General features: G+C 36.4%; 1 pseudogene; it reads left to right on the plus strand.

The window, feature by feature from the left end:
• Window positions 1-4360: 4360 nt before the first annotated feature.
• On the plus strand, window positions 4361-4538 carry LOC132183456 (U2 spliceosomal RNA; annotated as a pseudogene).
• The last annotated feature ends 10956 nt before the right edge of the window (window positions 4539-15494 follow it).

Raw genomic sequence — 15494 nt, forward strand, 5'->3', positions numbered from 1 at the left:
AAATTAATCTTTAGAGTTTACCTGATTTGCTATTAATTCCCCGTGGTTTTAAAATACACTTAAAATTCCTTCAGGTATGTCAAAAAAACAATTTAGTCCTTGCAGTCAAATTTCGTTCACTGACTTAACAAATTTTGAGCGTGAAATGTTAGACCTAATAAAACTGTGATACTTGTTCGATTTAAGTTAGTGTCACACTAACGAAATCTATTAAATTAGTAGACAAAATTTGACTATAAGGACTAATCTTTTTTTTTTTTTGGAATAACTCAAGGACATTTGAGTTCATTTTTATCTTACATAGAACTAATTGTAAATTAGGTAAACCAAAAGAACTAATTTGCATTTTTTCCTTAATTTTGAATCACAAATGTGGCTGTAGATTTAATTGTATCATAGTGATTAAGTTAAGCTAATTATATGTCATATATACGGTATTTAAATGAATGATTAGGTTTTAATTATACTCATATCCTATCTAGATATAATTAAATTGATCCGTTTCACATTTGCTTAAGTTAGTGGATAAATGTTCCCAAGAGGTAACTCAATCGGCTGAAACCACGCATAATGAAGTAGAGGTCCCTAGTTCGAATCCCCCTCCCCACTCTTATGCGGACATGTCAAAAAAAAAAAAAAAAAGATTCAATGGATAAATAAAATTATCTAGTTAGAACATTGAATAACTTTCAAACGAATAGCACATAAAATCCTAATGAGCCGCATAAACACTAACCATTATTCATATTGTGCCACGTTTGACTTACAATAGAAAATTAAAAATATATCAAAAAACTAGATATAAAAAAATAAAATGGGGATTGGCCAAACCACCACCAAATGCCCAAATGGAGGTGGCCGAAACCACCCCTATGGCCGTTGAGGGTGGTTCGGGCAACTCAAATGGCAAATATATATATATATATAGAGAGAGAGAGAGAGAGTGAGAGAGAGGGGTGGTCGAGTCATCCATTTTGGCCAAATGGGGTGTATTGATCCGGCTTTTAATTATGCCATATTTCCTTGTGCAACCACGTACAAAACACACATTCTCAGACCATATAGACATACTAGAGCTATAACTAAAACAATTTGATATAAATGAACTTTAATGTCATTATATTCCTAAACTGATGTTTTTGCGTAACGTCAAAAGAAACAAATAATTAAAGTTGTCTAAAGAAATGAATTAAAACAAAAACGCTTAAAAGCACATATTTGTTTGGAATACGCATTAAATTAGCAAATGTAAATAGAATCTAACTTAGGCTTTGTTTATTTCGGCATAAAATACTTTATGTCGTAAAATATTTTTAGGGAAGTCATTTTACAGGAAAATGTTTTACGATGAAAACATTTTTCGGCATTTGACGCATGCACGGAAAATTACAAATATTTTTTATATTTTCATTCAATCATATTGACCTATAAAATAATTTAAAAATAAAACTAAAAATTATGTTTAATTAAAATATACAAATTAACTAACGATAATTTAGTGTTTAATATGATTTTGCGTACACACAAAATACCGGAAAATATTTTTTAGGAAAATGTTTTCTGCTGAAAACATTTTTCGACGTCAAGGACTTGCCTGATTTTTCGTTCATTCCCAAATACCGAAAAATGTTTTCCAAGAAATCATTTTAAAGGAAAATGTTTTCCGCTAAAAATATTTTTTGACAAGTCCTAGGTGGGTCTTGGGTGAGTCTCGGTCAAGTTTCGAGCAGGTCCCAAATGGTTCATGGGCAAGTCCTGGTCAAGTCCCAGACGGGTCCCGACGGGCTCCCAGGCAGGTCCGGTCGGGTCCCGGTAAAGTCCCGGGTGAGTCCTAGTCAAGTCCTAGGCAAGTCCCGAGTAGGTCCCTGCTGGGTCTCGGGCAGGTCCTGGGCGGGTCCCGGTCAAGTCCCAGATAGGACCTGAGCTAGTCTCGGGCAAGTCCTGGTCAAGTCTCGGGCGAGTCCCGGCCAGGTCAGGTCAAGTCTCGGGACTTGACTGAAACAATTTGATATAAATAAACTTTAATGTCATTGTACCTAAACTATTGTTGTTTCTACGTAATTCCAAAAGAAACGGATAATTAAAGTTGTCTGAAGAAATGAATTAAAACAAAAACGCTGAAAAGAGCATATTTGTTTGGAATACGTATTAAATTAGCAAATGTAAATAGAATCTAACTTAATACCCCTTTTCTTTCGTAAGTAAACAATAGGTATTCACTAAGAGCACAAGCAACAGATGCCCTATATGCCATTCCCTTCCCTATGCTTAAGGAATATTTAGAAAAAACTACAAAAACACACCCACATCAAAAGCCTTATATTTAACCTACACTAAAGGGTATCTACACCAATGCATTGGGAAACACTATAGATACCAATGCTTTATTAAATTATAAACAAATCATTTTCTCTCATCTTTTCTTCACATGTCCCAACAATTCTCCTACCTCTCTCCTCTCTCATTGGTTGCAATGATAAAAATAATTAGTATTTAATTCATATAGGGAAAAATAAGGGAATCTATTGTGAAGTATTTTTTTTATAAAGAATAAAAAAGTAGTTTTATTCCCTAAATTGAGGGAAACGATTGGGAAACTGCTGCTAGTGCAGTAGTAGCAGATGCCATATGTCATTATATGTCATTCCCTTCATTATGTTTAGAAAAAATTTGAAGAAAACACAAAAACCTACTCACATCAAATTTCCTACATTTAAACCAACTCTCAAGGGTTGCTACAACATTTTCCAATGTGTAAGGAACCAAAAATGGTTCCCAATACATTATTTTAATATAAACATTCCTCTTTCCCCTCTCATCTTTCATATTTTTGTCTTTAATAGAGATTGTGTTGAAATTTTGTGAAAAAAGAGAGGGTAGGTAGGAAACTTGTATTTTGTAAATAAATAATATTTTAATGGTATTGGGACAGTTAATGGAAGCTATTGTGATAGAAAAGTAAAAGGTAATTTTGTGCCTTAAATTTAGAAAAAACCAAAGAGAAATTGCTGCTAGTGCTCTAAGTGATTTGTGTAACAAAAGAAGATTTTCTTGAATCATTTTCTTTTGTAGAAGAGATTTTTAAGGAATAATGAATACAGAATATGAAATCACGTCTCCTTTATTGTCTGTCTTTGACTTCCTTTTCTACTTGTTTTCCTTCTCTATATGCTGCCACAATTTCATTACAAGTTTAGCCAAGCTTTCCTTTTCTACAATTTATTTGCTTGACAGTCATTGTGCTTTCTTCATGATCCATGGCATCTAGAAAAAAACTTAATGGTCTTTAGCCACTATTTCTCACAACTATATAAACAGTTCCTGGAGACCATTTGAAAGTCGCTCATATTTTTTTAATAAAGCCACCCGGCATAGATTACAAAAAAAAAAAAAACATGATCTCATTCAGCAGACTTGTAGTGTTGCTAGTAATGTGGCTTATGTTGTTTTTGAATGAGTTTACTATTGTTGCAGGAATTGGGGAGCATCACCCAAAAACTGTCAAAATCATTAATGATTTAGGCAATGGCTTGCCTCTTACCCTTGGCTGTAAATCGAAGAACAACGATCATGGTGTCCACACACTGAAACCAAATGGCTTCTTCGAGATCAACTTTACACCAAACTTTTGGGGGACTACACTATTCTTTTGTAGATTTACGTGAAAAAATCAAAGCCATTGGTTTATTATCTACGACTACGCTAGAGACAGTGATGTATGCGTGAATTGCACTTTCAACATTAGAACTACTGGTGCATGTTTTCTAGACCCCAAGAGAAACGAGTATGATTTATGCAATCAGTGGACTGATCAAAATTCACCTGATCGTGCATGACTATTATTATTATTTGATCCAATTGTTTCAAACTATCGATAGAATGCATCACAGTGGTGATACTTCTTGTTGGCTTGATGTTCGTAGTGGCTACGCCAACAAAATTGAGGTAGTGTTTTGCATGCAATGACATAAATCCGTGTACTCTTGATCCATAGATCTTTGAAGTATTGATCTAATTCAAAATAAAAATAAAATTATAGTCTACTTTTTTTTTTTTTTTTCCTTTCTAAATTTCAAGATGACTTTTTTGCATATTAATAATGAGTACTGTGTCTATTCTTCCCGAAATCTTTCATTATAGGTAAAGGATTATATCCTTCTAAGAAATAAAGTTTTTTTTTTTTTTTTTTTTTGATCGTAATGTGAATCAAACAAACCGAAGGGACCCTGAACTATTAAAAGATTAAGAGAAGGAATTACCCATTTACTACTAAACTATACATGTAACAATGTGGTTATTGTATATAAAAATACTTTTTTCGAATAGAAATATTGGCCATAATAACTAGAGCCCTATTTGTGTACCTTTCTCAGTCTTTTGGCTAAGATAAAGTGTAGTATTTGTTCTTATTAGTTTAAGATTGGTAAATCACCACTTGTTCCAACAACTTAAGCTGATAGGATGAGGTAAATTTAATTACTTAATCATTAGTTTAACACCCCCATTTTAATAGGTAAAGCTCAACACGTGGAATATTTAATTTAAATGGGGGTGACTTAATGGAGTCAATGTTCGATTCCAAGACCTTTGGCTTTGATACCATGTTAAATTACCATTTGTCCTAAAAGCTTAAGCTAATAAGAAGGTGTGAATTTAATCACTTAATCATTAGTTTAACAAATATCTTATACGTGGTCCATTAGATCACATGATATTAAATTAATTTTTTTATTGGAGGAGAGCCCATCTATCTCTTTTCCTAATTGTATCATAATTCCTTACATTGTAAGATGCCAATATCATCATTTGGTCTTCACTAGTTTCCCTATATCACACGACACAAACAAAAAATAAGAAATATGAAACTACCAAGAATAGCTTTCCAGGCTTTTTGGAGATTTATATATTTCTAGGAGTAAAAAAGTCTTAAATTCTTGCAGGGATCTCATGAATGAATAAACAAGCAGCATTAAATTCTTGGTGGTTGTTGGTGACATGTTGTTGATGCTGTTTGTGAAGTGCTTTGGTGTTGTTGGTGGCTTTGTTTTTCAGCCCCTGAAGTTGTTGTTAGCTCTAATTATTGAAGGCATTACAATGATATGTATTTGTTGAATCTTCATTGGGCATATTTGCCCTTTAAGTTGGTTGACTAACAGATTTTGCAACATGAATATTTTTGCTAGTTATTCGATAGAGAAGTGTTTATACTTGATAACTTTTTATTGATTGTTTATTTGTCATAAGTTGGTTGTCCAACACGTGGAATGTTAAATTTAAATGGGGTGAATTGACGGAGTCAATGTTCGATCCTAGGACCTTTGGCTCTGATACCATGTTAAATTATCAATAATCACAAAAGCTTAAGCGAATAGGAAGAAGTAAATTTAATCACTTAATCAATACTTTAACATGCATATGCCATGTTCATTTGTAGACCAATAAAAGTAAGGGGAAAATATACATTTTCCCTCTCAAATTACTACTTCATTGTCAATGTCCCTCAAACTACTAATCATGTCAATCTCTCTCATAAACAAACAAAACAAAGTCAATATCCCCTCCCCACTCCTCCTCCCCTAATGACAAAAATATCCTTTAATTTTTTTATAAAAAAAAATCTTGAAATTATAAGAAAAACTAAAAAAAAAAAAAGTATTTTTTGTTTTAGATTTTTTTTTAAAAAAAATTATAAGGATATTTTTGTCTAACTAAAATTTTTAAGGTAATTTTTGTCCTTTTGCCAGCATTTTGGAGACATCGCCATTTGTTTTGGTATTTTAGGGGAGAGGGGGACATTGATACCATTGGTAGCTAGCGGGAACATTGACAATGCTGAGTAAACCTAGTGTTTATGTACACTATGACAATTACCACGCAAGATCACATGTGAAAGAAGGGCATTATGACAAGTTTTGAGTCAAAGTTCTCATGCGACCACTTTTCCATCCAAACTCAAGGATTATCTAATGGCATGGCATTTTTGCCACATTTTGGTAGTTTGATGTATCAAATTGTCACACTTGTAACTTTATGGCGCTTTATTGAAAATGCCTGGCAGTTGAGGAGGCCTTTTTTGTTTTGTTTTGTTTTTGTTTTTTTTTTTTTTTAATATTTTTCCCATCAATAAAATATGAACACTTTATGGGCTACTTTGAATCCTTCAATTAAATTTAAGAAAAAAAAATATAAAAAAGCCATCTAAACTAACAATCGTTTTTGAAATAACCCCAATAAGTTTAAAGTGTGCTAAAGTGATACATCAAACTACCAAAGTGTGTTAAAAATGCCAATTTTATTTATTTATTTTTTTAAAAAAAGTGTGGCTGCCACCCTTGGGGTAGCTCGTGAGCCTCCCCAAGGATGGGGGTGGCCCTAGATCTGGTTGGAGGTGGTAGCAAGCACTAACCTAGTGTTTTTGTAGAACACAACAATTACCACACAAGAAGATCACAAGTAAAAAGAAGGGCATTATGGCAACTTATGAGTCAAAGTGGTCACTTGCAAGGCACCTTACCACTTTTCCATCAAAATTGACGAGATTGCCTAACGACATGGCCTTTTTGCCACATTTTGGAAGTTTGACGTATCAAACAGTCACACTTGTAACTTTATGGGGTTTTATTAAACACACCACGTATTTGATGGGGTATTTTGATATTTTTCCCATTGGTAAAATATGCACACTTTATGGCTTACTTTGAATCCTTCGATTAGATTTAAGTAAAAAATTCTGAATTGGTACATATGGTTTGAGGTCGTGACAAATAGTTCAGTGGGGTTTCAAAAGTGACTAAACACTCCTTCTCATAGGCACCAAAAAAAAGAAAAAAAAAAAAAAAAAAAAAAAAAGTCTCTTCCCCAAGAAAAGCTGACATTATTTGTTAGTGAGCCACATAAACACAAATAATATTGTGACACGTTTAAATTACAATAGAAAATAAAAATAAAATTTAAAAATATATCAAAACACTAAATATAAAAATATAAGATAGGGTGGCCGAAATCACTCATGGCCATTTGAGCATATTTGAGGGTGGTTGAACCACTCTTATGGCCATTGAGGGTGGTTCGACCAACTCAAATGGCAAAAAATAAAATTTTTAAATTTAGAAGAAAAAAAATTGTGGAGGTCGAGTGATCCGTTTTGGCCAAATGGGGGTGTATATATCCCTTCGGCCTTGAAATAAGACATTTTTTCTTTGTGGAACCAATAACCATAACACTCACCTTCTCGGACCATATAATATACTAGAGCTATAACTAGAACAATTTGACCTAAGTAAACTTGAACGGCATTACGTACCTAAACTAGTGTTGTTTTTACATAATGCCAAATGAAACGGTTAAACAAAGCTGTCTGAAAAAAACAAATTAAAACAAAAAATGCTTAAAAGAGCATATTTATTAGGTTCTATTAGCAAATGTAAATAGAACCTAACTTAATTAAAACCCCCTTTTTTTAGTAAATAAATTTGGAATTCGCTACGTGATTTGTTCACATTTGAAAGTTTTTTGTTGTGCTTCATATGTCCATGTTGAGTCTGATGCTCAGAGTAAACTAGATGGTAAATCTAGTAAGTGTTTCTTCATTGGATATGGAGATGAGGCTTTCGGATATCGATTTTGGGATGATCAAAATTGGAAGATCATTAGAAGTCAGAATGTGACTTTTAATGAGTGTGCTATGTACATGGATGGGTCAAGTGCAGAACCTGAAGTTATAGAGCAGGAACCAAAGAAGTCTAAGTTTGTTAACTTAGATGATCTTTCTAAAAATACAATATAGAAAGAGAAAAAATTTGTGGAGGTGGAGCTTGATGAACAGTGTTTACTCACGGATAAATGTGATGACGGAGAATCTTCAAGAGACTTACAACACCGGGAATAGTCTTATTCTTTAGCAAGAGGCAAAGAGAAACGTGATCGAAAAGCAACAAAGAGGTATAGCTTTGAGGATATGGTTTCTTTTGCTCTGGCAACTAGTAGTGGAGATCCATTGTATGTTCAGAATGGTACACTGTAAGAGTTGGAGTTACTACGAAGAGGTAAACTTTCAGAATCGGCAAAATTACCCAAGGGAAAGAAGGCTAAAAGGGTGCAGATGGGTTTACAGAAAGAAAGAGTCATCAGAGAAAGATGTATGGTCAACAGGACTGGAAGGAAAGCATGGTGTTATGTCTAAACCAGGTCCTATGCTCAAATTCAAGAAGCTCTTGGACTTGAGTGACACTTATGGAGTGTGATTGCCCTTAGGGGCTGAGGCGGAGACATCCGGAGGAGACACATTTTGTTAGACTTGACGAGATTCAAGTCAAGGTGGAGTTTGTTAAGTATGACTTGAATTAAAAGTCTTGGTGGGCCCTGACAACAATGAAAGTAGAAACACTTTTTTCTCAACATTTTTCTCCAAGTTGATGTTGGAATTCCTTTTCTCTCCTCACGTGAACTCCTAGTCTAAGTAGGAATTGGATTTGATATTTGACTTGTATTAAGAGGCTACAATTGATTATGGTGCAATATATAAAGGCGTGAAGCCTTGTGTTTTAGTGTGTGCCAAAAACGTGAATATATGTGAGCACCCAAGGGTTGAGAAAAAGAGAGAATATGAGATAGGAGGTACAAGGGCAGCCATGGGGTTTTCTTCTTGGTGATTTCTGGAGGATCCGAAAACAAGTGATTAGAAGAAAAAGGTGCTGCAGAGTGAGAGAAGAAAATATAGATCAGCCACCATCTGTTCCAGCAAAAGAAGAATTTGTATATCTGTCTTTTGTATTCTATTTTGAGAATAATCTCTCTTGTGTGATAGTGAGATTTGAGTGTATTGGGGCTTTGGGATCTGAGTAATTTTCTCTCTACTATTTTGTACTCCATCTTTTGATAGTGAATTTTCTTCGGCTTAATGGATGTAGGCTTATTAAGCTGAACCACTTAAATCTTTGTGTCATATGTGATTGCTTATCTTTGTTATTCCTCGTTCTTCTTATTTTTTCGCAACTCACGTGTCTTGGGAAATAGGATTAATTTCCCAACAATTGTTAACGTGTGACTTGAATTGACAAGTCTTATTGGGGCCCAACCAACTTTTGGTGTTTTCTTTCTCCAAGTCATAATAGTATTCCTTCACGTGTTGGTCTTTAGAATTCCTATTACTAGTTGGAGTTGGAGTGCTTGTCCCACACAGTTTTGAATTCCAATGTCCCAAGGCTCCCAACCAACTTTGCCTATTATATAAAGGCATGAGCCCTTTGGGTTTTTGAAATGCAAAAATTGAGAGCATCGCTTGAGTGCAAAAAGGGAGAGCTCCCTATGTAGAAAAAAGAGAGGTTTTTTTTCTTTGTTATTATTCTCCTTTGAGTGAAAGTGAGAATTGGGTGTATTGGGACTTTGGGTTTGAGTGGTTTTTCTCACCCTGTTACTCTCTTGTACTCATCTTTGATAGTGAATTTTCTCTAGGTCATCTCCACTAGTGGATATAGGCTTGTTAAGCCAAACCACTTAAATCTTTATGTCGTGTGTGATTACTTATCTTTGTTATTCCGCATTCTTTTTATTTTTCACATCTCACGGGTATTGAAAAATAGGATTAATTTCCTAACAACTGGTATCAGAGCTTTTGGTTCGAGTGGGGGCGATTGCAAGAGAAGAAGGAAAGATAGGGATTGAGAAGTTCGACGGCACAGATTTTGGATACTGGAAGGTACAGATTGAAGATATTCTCTATGGGCAGGACCTCCATCAACCTCTTATGGGAGAACAACCCGACAACTTGTATGATAGCGAGTGAGCTCTCCTTGATCATAAGGCCTTGGCAGTTATCAAGTTATCACTGTCAAAATCAGTCGCACAAAATGTTGTAAAGGAGAAGACCATAGCAAGTCTAATGACGGCTTTACCAAGTATGTATGAGAAGCCATCAACTAACAACAAAGTGCACCTGATGAAGAAATTGTCCAACCTAAAGATGGTGGAAGCGGCTTCAGTGGCACATCATCTCAATAAGTTCAACACCATCACAAATCAATTGTCCTCAGTGGAAATTGATTTTGATGTTGAGGTTCGCACGTTGATCGTCTTGGCATCTTTGCAAAATAGGTGGGAAGTCGTGAGGATGGCTGTGAGTAACTCTACAGGAAAGAGTAAACTAAGCTATGAAGATGTCAAGGATTTGGTTCTTAGTGAGGAGGTCCGCATGAAGGATGCTGGTGAAACCTCCGGTTCTAGTGCAGCCCTAAACCTTGAAGCAAGGGGCAAAGGTCAAGAGAGAAACTCCGTGAGGGGCATATCTAAATCCAGGAAGGGTAGGAGCAAATCCAGGTTTGGACAACAACTTGAGTGTTGGAACTATGGCAAGACAGGCCACTTCAAGAAGAATTGCAGAGAACTGATGAAGAAGACTGAAAATGACGACGCAAATGTCATGGTAACAGAAGAACTGCATGATGCCCTACTTCGATCTATTAACAGTCCTCCTGATTCTTGGGTCTTGAACTCAGGAGCTTCTTTTCACACCACACTGATCCGTGAAGTTCTCAAAAATTATATGGCTGGAGATTTTGGGAATGTGTATTTGGCTGACGGAACGGCTCTAGATATTGTGGGTATAGGCGATGTTCGCATTAGAGTCCACAGTGACTCGGTATGGAAGATGTAAAAGGTCAAGAATATCCTAAAGCTGAAAAAGAACCTGAATTCAGTAGGACAGCTTGATGATGAAGGGCATTCAATTCATTTCCACGGTGGAAAGTGCAAGGTCAGCAAGGGAGCCAAGATTTTGGCTCGTGGTCATAAGACGGGTACTCTCTATATGACGACGAATAGCATGGATACAATTGTTGTTGCAGATAAGGGTACTAACTCAAAATTATGGCACCTAAGGCTTGGGCACATAAGAGCGAAAGGGATGAAGGTACTTCTCTCAAAGGGGAAACTACTAGAGTTAAAGTCAGTTGAGTCTGATTTGTGTGAAGGCTGTATCATAAGAAAGCGGAAAAATGTAAGTTTTGCGAAAGTTGGCAGAACACCAAAGCTGGGAAAGCTGGAGTTGGTACACACGGATTTGTGGGGTCCCGCACCAATGGCATCTCTTGGAGGCTCGCGGTATTACATCACATTTATTGATGACTCCAGCAGAAAGGTATGGGTTTACTTATTAAAGCTTAAATCTGATGTATTTAAAGCTTTTAAGAAGTGGAAGGTCATGGTACAGACAGAAACTGGTCTGAAATTGAAGTGTCTAAGATTAGACAATGGGGGAGAATACAAAGATGGGGGTTTCAAACAGTTTTGTGTGATGAATGGGATTAGAATGGAGAAAACTATTCTGGGAATGCCACAGCAGAATGGCGTGGCTGAGCGCATGAACAGGACCCTCAATTAGCCTGCAAGGAGTATGAGGTTGCATGCTGGACTACAAAAAAAAATTTTGGGCGGATGCAATAAGTACTGCTACTTACTTGATAAACAGAGGACCATCAGTTCCTTTAGGCCATAGACTACCTGAAGAAGTCTAGAGTGGAAAGGAGGTAAATCTTTCTCATTTGAATGTTTTTGGTTGTGTTTCGTATGTCTATATTGAATCTGATTCTCGTAGCAAGCAAGATGCTAAGTCTAGAAAATGTTATTTCATTGGCTATGGGGATGATGCATTCAGATATAGGTTTTGGGAATATCAAAATCGAAAGATCATTAGAAGTAGAAATGTTACTTTTAATGAGATGGCTATGTATAAGAATAATTCAAGTGCAGAACTAGTAAATACAGAGTCTGAGGCTGAGAAGCCTGAATTTATCAACCTAGATGGAATTTTTAAAGGTGCAGTTCAGAGAAGGAATTCACAAGTTGATAAGGATTCAGAAACTGAAAATGGTCTAGAAGTTAAAGAAACAGAAGATCAAGAGACTGAACAGAGTACACCGATAGTGGCTGTCCGTAGATCTACCAGAACCATTAGATCCCCCATAGCATTTTTCACCCTCCCTGTTTCATATTTTGTTTATGGATGGAGGCGAGATAGAGACGTTTGTTGAAGCCTTGGAGGATGAAGATTCAATCAAGTGAGAGTTAGCCATGAAGGATGAGATGGACTCATTATTGACTAACTAGACCTGGGAGCTAACAGAGTTGTCTGCAGGTAAAAAGGCTTTGCACAACAAATGGGTGTTCAGAATAAAGGGTGACCATGATCGTAGCAAACGCTACAAGGCAAGATTGGTAGTCAAGGGATTCCAACAGAAAGAAGGAATTGACTACACAGACATATTCTCTCTGGTGCTGAAGATGACAACCATCAGAATTGTGCTGAGCATTGTGGCGATAGAGGACTTACATCTAGAGCAGTTAGATGTAAAGACAATGTTCCTTCATGGTGAGTTGGAGGAAGAAATTTATATGCAACAGCCACAGGGATTCGTAGTGCAGGGGAAGGAGAGTTTAGTGCGCAAATTAAGAAAAAGCTTGTATGGCCTGAAACAAGCTCCAAGACAATGGTACAAGAAGTTTGACAACTTCATGTGTAGTACTGGGTTCACGATGTGCAATGCAGATCATTGTTGTTATGTTAAGAGTTTAAAGAACTCTTGCATTATTCTACTCCTGTACGTAGATGATATGCTCATTACAAGGGCTAGTAAGGAAGACATCAACAAATTGAAGAACCAGCTGTCAAAGTAGTTTGCAATGAAGGATTTGGGTGCTGATAAACAAATCCTTGGGATGAGAATCATCAGGGACAGGGCCTATAATACACTGAAGATTTCACAGATAGAGTATGTGAAGAAGATTCTCAACAGATTTAGCATGGATGAAGCTAAGTCAGTGAGCACACCCTTGGGGAGTCACTTCAGACTAACCAAGGATCAATCACCGAAGACGGGTCAAGAGAAAGCATACATGAGCAAGGTACCTTACGCCTTCGCTATCGGAAGTCTGATGTATGCAATGGTGTGTACTAGACTGGCTATTGCACATGCAGTGGGAGTTGTGAGCAGGTATATGAGTAATCCAGGGAAGCAGCATTGGGAGGTAGTCAAGTAGATTTTGCGATATCTGAGAGGAACTTCAGATATGTTCCTTTGCTTCACAGGTGCAGATTTGAAGCTGCAGGGCTACGTGGATGCTGGTCTAGTGGGTGATGTTGATAGCAAGAAAAGTACTACAGGGTTTGTATATACTCTAGGAGGTACTACTGTGTGTTGAACCTCAAGGTTAAAGAAAATTGTAGCACTTTCCACTATAGAGGCAGAGTATGTGGCTGTGACAGAAGCTAGAAAGGAGATGGTTTGGCTACAAGGTTTTCTGAATGAGTTGGGAAAGAAGAATGAGAAGGGCATTCTACACAGTGATAGTCAAAGTGTCATCCTTCTTGCGAAGAACCCGGCGTATCATTCAAGAACAAAGCATATACAGTTGAGGTATTACTTTATTCGGTCTTTTCTTGGAAGTGGACAATTGTTACTTGAAAAGATTCATGGAACTAAGAATCCAGCAGACATGTTGACAAAAGGTGTGACTATTGAGAACTGAAGTTGTGCGCAGTTTCAGTTGGTCTTCGTGCTTGAAGATAGGTGGAGGAGACATCCAGAGGAGATTCACTGTGTTGCGACTTGGTGGGATTCAAGTCAAGTGGGAGATTGTTAATGTGTGACTTGAATTGACAAGTCTTAGTGGGGCCCAACTAACTTTTGGTGTTTTCTTTCTCCAAGTCATAATAGTATTCCTTCACGTGTTGGTCTTTGGAATTCCTATTACTAGTTTGAGTTGGAGTGCTTGTCCCACACGGTTTTGGATTCCAATGTCCCAAGGCTCCCAACCGACTTTGCCTATTATATAAAGGCATGTCTTTGGGTTTTTGTATGCAAAAATTGAGAGCATCACTTGAGTGCAAAAAGAGAGAGCTCCCTATGTAGAAAAGAGAGGTTTTTTTTTTTGTTATTATTCTCCTTTGGGTGAAAGTGAGAATGGTGTGTTGGGGCTTCGGCTTTGAATGGTTTTTCTCACCCTGTTACTCTCTTGTACTCATCTTTGATAGTGGATTTTTTTCGAGTCGTCTCCACCAGTGGATGTAGGCTTGTTAAGCCGAACCACTTAAGTCTTTGTGTCGTGTGTAATTGCTTAACTTTGTTATTCCGCATTCTTCTTATTTTTCGCATCTCACAGGTCTTGGGAAATAGGATTAATTTCCTAACAAATTACTTACATGTAGATTCGGTCTGTTAGGCATTGGGGCATAGAAGTGTGTATCCGTTTTTCCGATGGTGTTGGACTAAGTAGTTAAAGTTCCAACATGCTTGAATACTTCAAGTATGAGTCCATACTCATCTCACTTTCATCGTGTTCTTTGTGTTCTTCACATTCTTCAAGAACTTGAATTTGATCACAAGTATTGATATTTTTTTAATATGATCGAGGTTTTTTTTTAAAAAATTTTTTTAGGATAGAGTTGGATTGGTTGAAGAATGTGTTGAACCCTATTGCCCGACCCCATCAAACTACAATTTTGTGGCCAAAACCCTCATTCCGTCAGTCAAAAGCGTTAACTCAGACGGTCAACCATCACTTGGCCCCTATGAATTACAATGCATTATCACTTTGCCCCCATAAACTACAACGCATTGTCACTTTACCCCCATAAACTACAACACATTGTTACTGTGACCGTCTGAGTTAACGCCATTGACTAACGAAAAAGAGTTTTGGGCACAAAATGGTAGTTTGATGGGATCGGGCAGTAAGGGTTGTCAGTTCATGGGGGCAAATGAAAATAAGTTGTAGTTGATGTGGGGAAAAGGTAATTACCCCTAATATTAATCCAAAAATTAATAATAAATAAGTAAAATATAAGAGATTAAAATTAAAGTTAGGAAAAATCTCACAATGCTTTAGAATCATGCAAAAACTTTGTTCTTAAAGGTTGATTCGTGCCTCTCGGAGTATTTAACTCGGTGCAATCAGATTTTTAGACACGCAACATCTTAGGATTAAAGTATAACATCTACCTTCGTTAAGAACGTACTTTCGAAAATAAAGACAAAAAAGACAACCCAATTTTTAAGTGGATAAGGGACTTCAAAATATTTTGTATTAATTAATATGGCTTTATCCCTTGTCTAAAGTTAAACATTGATCCACTCAAATTAACATGCGAATGTTTAATTTGAGTGGACCAACCAGTCCAATTGACATTGGGAGTCCAAACCAGCAATGGGCGCCAGGCCTAGGAAAAAAGAGCCTTGGGATCCACTTGTTTAGGAAAGGCCCATCGAGTATTTCAAGAGCAATTGCCGGGACAAGCGCTTCCCGGGATTGTCAATCGCGAAACTGTACCATTAATAGTAATTACATTTAAATCACATATTAACACTTGTAAAAAAAATTGTAAAACTATCATTTTTGTTTTCTTCTATTTCTTATGGTTTATTGTAGAGTTTTTAAGATTCTAAGTACTTTCTTTAAATTAAATTATTTAAATTGAGCTAATTTTTAATCATGGAATGGTA

This window comes from Corylus avellana, chromosome 5 (genome assembly GCF_965113065.1).
Source record: "Corylus avellana chromosome 5, dhCorAvel1.hap1.2, whole genome shotgun sequence".
In the NCBI taxonomy this organism is placed as follows: domain Eukaryota; kingdom Viridiplantae; phylum Streptophyta; class Magnoliopsida; order Fagales; family Betulaceae; genus Corylus; species Corylus avellana.